At 58.1% G+C, this 5,315-nt stretch overlaps 1 pseudogene; it reads right to left on the bottom strand.

The window, feature by feature from the left end:
• Positions 1-3,933: 3,933 nt before the first annotated feature.
• On the bottom strand, positions 3,934-4,065 carry LOC120620661 (uncharacterized; annotated as a pseudogene).
• Positions 4,066-5,315: the final 1,250 nt, after the last annotated feature.

Genomic DNA, 5,315 nt, shown 5'->3' with positions numbered 1-5,315 from the left:
GCCCCAACCTACCCCCACATACTGGCTGAGTGATCTTGGATAAATCATGCCAATTCTCTGAGCCTTGACTTCCTATGACAGGCAACTCCTACAAAATGCAATCTCTCCGAACAGATGAAACAAGCTCAGGTATGCAAGATGCTGCGTACAGTGCCTGGCACACAGTGGGTGTTCAATAATTGCTGCTACTCACCTGCCCCAAATGGCCCAGTATCTCCTTCCCAACATCAGGAAAGGTACCTGCCCAGGATTCCTTGGAGAAGGGGGCAGAGCTTTCCCAAGGGCCTGGAGACAGAGACCGACCTCAGTGCTCAAGCTATCCATGCCCCAGCGAGATTCAGCCTGTACCTCGCCATCCCTTTTCAGGCTAGCCTGTCATGCAGTCAATGGGAGGGAGCTGCATCCTCCATTGGGACAGCTGCAGTGTGGCGAGGCTGTGGAAACCACCAGGTTTCATCTCTGGGCCCACTCCTCACCTGGGAGGCAGAAGATCCACAGGTGCTGTCCCCACCTATGTGGGGCAGGACAAATGTCAAATGTGGGGACATCCTGGCTAAGAGGAAAAGCCCCAACACCATCTGGGGCCCCTGACCTAGGCCTGCCTCCCCCAGGGCAAGCTCTGCTTCATCTTGTGTAGAGAGCAGGCTGATGGCAGCCTGCCTCCCCTCTGGAGGGCAGCCAATGGCAACTCCACTCCTACCCTCCCCAGACATGCTCCATTCGTCCTAAGGCAGCCTGTGGTCAGGGCTGGGATCTCTTCCCCATGGGAGGGACATTAAGGTGGGTGTGGGCTGGCACAGGGTTCATTGACAGGGAGGCCTGCTGGCGGAGCCCCTCCGTGGGGTCTGCATGCCCTGCAGGATGTTTCCAGGACCACATTCTGCCCCCAGCACACTTTATCAGAAATCTAGGTCATTATTTTACCAGGAACCAATGGTAGGTCATTGTCATTGGTGCTGTCCGCCACCTTCTTCCCCGGAGGCCCCTGTCCTCTTCTCAAGTGGCCAAGTGTCCCCAGGAACCTGTTCTCTTCAGAAGAGGCTGAGCTGCAGCCAGAATTGTCTTCAACTTTGGGCAACATAAGCCCCTGGCTCTCTCCCTTGCTAAGGACCCCAGGCCAGCAGGCAGGACAGGAACAATGGGCCAGGCAGGTGGGTAGGTGAGGTCCTTTCTGGTCCCTGGGTGGGGAGATGGCACACAGGTGGACTTCCAGGATGTGTGTTCCCTTTTGGAGAGGAGGCAGGAAGACTCCAGAACACAGATGCCACGAAGAGAGTCGGAAACTCTGTTTCCAGCCGGCAGGGGCGGCACCCTGTAGCCTCCCTAGTCCAAGCTGAAGCACTGCAATCTTCCCTCCACTGGCCGCTTCCCCTCCGGCCCAGCGACAGACCCCACTGCGACCGCAGGTGCCCCGCGTACGCCGCGGCTCCTACTCCCTTCGCGTTCTGATCTCCACACCTACAGCCTCGAGTGAACCTTCCCCAGCTGCGCCATCCAGCCCCCGCCAGCCCCTGGCTGCCCCAGGGCTAACCCCGCTGCACCACCCACCATGGGGAGGTAGGGCAGGGAGGCAAAGGGGGCAGTCTTCTTGGGGCCCTCTGCCCTGTGCCTGGCACACCGGGTCCAAGGTCAGCGGATGGCGACGGTGAGGGAAGCGAGGGAGTGGGTGGGGATGCAGCTGCGAGATTGGGGAGGGCAAAGACCCAGGGCGGCGGTAAACGAACCCTGAGAATGCACAAGGGGCGCATGAGGAGACGGTGCGCGTGAGTAGACAGGGCGCGCGGGAGGAGAGGGGCGCGGTACCTGGGGCGAAGCGTAATGAGACCCCCAGAAAGGATAACAGAGATCTGTGCGAGACCCCGGCGTGAGCGGATGGGAGGGTCTCGGGCAGTGATGCGGGAGGGGTAGTGAGGCAGGGGCAGGGGCGCGGCACTCACCCAGCGGCGGCGCCCTCAGGCAGGCGGGAGCCGAGTGACCGCAGCAGTCCTCTCTCGGCTTGGGGCTTGGGGCGCCGGCGGGAGGCGGGGACGGGCGGGGCGAGCCCGCAGGGGTTGGTGGGGGCCGCGGGGCTGGGGGCGGGGCGGGGCGGAGGTGCACGCGGGCACGGGGCTTCCTGCAGCCCCAAGCTCAGTCCGTATGTCCGTCCACCTGTCCATGCTCCCTCCCCAAGCCTTTGCATGTTCGCCTACAGTTCTTGTCCCTTCAGCGGCAGCTAAGATGACAGGGCGCCCCCACCTCATTCTCTTTTTTCAGTTCTGGCTCAGACCAGAGCTGGGCGTTGCGGGGTCCTGCCCGCAGCAGTGGCTGGAAGGTATCCTGGTAGCGTTCTTCTGAAAGTCTGTGGAGAGTTGGAGAAGGGTTCTCCCTTAGGGAAAAGCGCTCTGACCAATGGGGTGGGTCTGTGCCAGAGGTGGGGATCAGGACTGCAGAGGGGCAGCAGGTGGCCCCGCTGGCTGGTGGTTTGGGGACTCCCGGGATGCTCTGTGGCATCCCCCCTTAGCAGGCATCAGAGTCACTGGCACATCAAAACAGATGCCTGGTCTCTCACCCAGGGTTGCTGGCTCAGGAGGATGGCAGGCCTGAGAAACTGCATCTCTGACAAGTTACACGTGATGCTTGTGTTGCTGGTCCAGGCCCCCGCTCTGAGACCCATAGATTTTATCCAGCGTTGTTGAGTGCCTGTGCTGTGCTAAGCAGAGCTGGGTGGGAGCCTGAATAACTTCACACCTGGTACAACCCCCAGCTCACGGAGCCCAGTCACTGGCTGAATGAAAAGAGGCGCCCCAGAACCCCCACAGCACAAGACTCTCACTAGGAGATATGGGCAGCTGTGTGTTGACAGGCAGGGACAGAGTCACAGTGACACCAACCCCACCAGTATATGGGGTACTGGCCAGTCCCTCAGGGAGGCAGGCAGTGTGCCTGGACTGCCTTCTTTTCTCTTTCATGCTCTTCTGAGATATTATGTTTTCTACAAAGCACACAGATTATGTTTTTAATTGAGAACAAGCTCCTAGAGAACCAAGGAGGCCAGCCTGGAGGTGAATGCCTGTTTTCATGCTGGCTCCACTTGGGGAGGCTGGGCTGCTCCCTGGAGCACACAATAAATCTTCCCCAGCCATTCTAGAACCTCCATGCTCAGGAAGTCACCAGGCTTCCCCCAGCCCCAATCCAGGCCATCCCCTTGGTGTCTCTCAGCTCCCCAATGGACTCCACCCCTATGGACATGAGGCCAGAGCACGGTCAAGAGAAAATGGAGTGAGAGAGTGGAAAGCTTCCCCCTTGGGCTGCAGCCCTCCTCTTCAGCCCCCGCCAGCCCCATCTGCAGACCAGGGGCCCCACTGGCTTTTAGAGAGGGAGCTGCCCGCCTGGCCACCACAAGAGGGCTTATGTCTTTTCTGCTATCCTGCAGGGAATAGAGGCCACAGCAGGCTGAGCTGTCCTGGCTACCCAGGACCTCCGCAAGGCTGATGCTGAAGCAAGCACTGTCCATGCTGAGGCCTGATGTCCCTATGGGCTGGTGCAGGAGGACTTTTGGGCCCGGTGGGTGGCTATGTGGGACGAGGTGGCAAGCTAGGGCCGGGCTGCATGTCCTGCATAGCTTGCTTGCTGGAAAGGAGGTCTGCATGTACACACTCATGTGGTCTGTCACATACCCAGCAGATGCACACAAACCCTCTCAATGTGTTTAGATGGGAGATACAGTTCCTAGAATTCCCAGGTGCCCAGCCTGCACTGGCTGATGCACCTACCACTATGGACAAAAATACACAAGGCCTGCTCTAGGAGCTCCGAGAATGGCAGAGGCAATAAGCCAAAATGAAATTTTAACGAAGGTACTTTTATTTTATTGTTTTAGGCGAGGTAACCCTTGGTCGACCTCACATTGCAAGGAACTTGTCAGCTTGCAATCCCTTATTTTTTTATTTTTTATGCCTATAGCATCTGGTCCTCCTAGGTGGTCTCCCATCCAAGTACTAACCAGGCTCAACCCTGCTTAGCTTCCAAGATCAGACTCCGAGATCAGACGGGATTGGGCTTGGTCAGGGTGGCATGGCTGTAGACAAAGATACTTTTAGATTGTCACAAATATCGTGTGGAAAGAAGAAAGGCGATGAGAAAGAGAAAGGTGTGGGGACAGGAAGGCCAGGGACAGCCACTTAAGGAAGGGCCTGACTCCAGGGAGGATGACCAGGTAAGGAAGACTCAACAGAGGAAACAGCACACGTTGGGCAATGGAGTGGCCTGTGGGAAAGGGGCCAAAATTGTAGGTCCAGGCCAAACAAGGGGTGTGACCTGACCTTGAGAGTGAAGGAGGGAGGGCCTTGGGGATCTGAGCACAGTGGGGACCACAGGACTTGTTCCTGAGAACATGCTCATGGGCCACTCCAACCTGAGTGGTCAGCTCTGTCCTTCACAAGCACGGGGCTCAAAGTGTCTCTGGGTTGGGGTGTGGTGAGCTCGTGGAGGCAGGCACGTATGCTTGGTGGCCCACTTGTGGGCAGTCCTGTGGGCTCTGGCTCCTCGGATTCACGCTGTCTTGCTTCATACACATTTTCCCTGGAGTTCCTTCTCTGGGGAAGCTATGTCCCCATGAGAAGCCGGCCGGGAAATTTAAGAGCCTGATCCCCACAAGGAAACCCTAACCAGTGAGGGCAAGAGCTAGTATGTATGCCCAGCCCCATCTTTTTGGGGTCCATTCTGGGAGGCAATGTGTCCTGGATTGAGCTGTGCACAACAAGTTCACACCCTGTCCAGTCTCACACATCCCACTCCCCTCTCCTGCTTCCTAGAGTCCCTCCTAAATCGAGCCCCCCAGACCCAGGCTCTGCTTCTGGGACCACTGGTGAAGCAGGTGAGTGAGTTGGCCACATGGCTGTCCAGCCAGGGAAGCCTGTGTGCACACCTGAGCCAGGGGCCGTGCTTGTCTAGCTTCTGTCCACTGAATCCAGAGGCCTCCATTAAGTTCTAGGGTTCCCTGAGCCGCCTCTGCAATTCCACTGTCCTGGGGGTGTAGTCCCATGTGGGAGTCAGTGCCTGGTGCACAGCAGGCACACAGCCCTGTGGGTGGGTGCTTGGTTCAGTTATAGCCCAGCATCAAGCTGGGTCCTCCCAACACCCTAACACCTGAGTGGTCTCACCTGGGCCATCCTTGAGAAAGGAGAAAGGGTGCCAGAGAGGTGGCCTGTCCACCATGAGGCCGCCTACCCTTGTTGCCCTGTGTTCCTGGCAGAAGCCCCCTCACCTCTCAGCCCTGGATCTGAGCCATAGGAGGATCAAGGGAGGTGAAGCTTGGGGACACTCTGCAGAGGTCA

Source organism: Pteropus medius, unplaced genomic scaffold (genome assembly GCF_902729225.1).
Source record: "Pteropus medius unplaced genomic scaffold, Ma_sr-lr_union100, whole genome shotgun sequence".
Lineage (NCBI taxonomy): Eukaryota > Metazoa > Chordata > Mammalia > Chiroptera > Pteropodidae > Pteropus > Pteropus medius.
The sequence above is the reverse complement of the archived record's forward strand: the minus strand, read 5'-3'. Positions and strand labels throughout refer to the sequence as shown.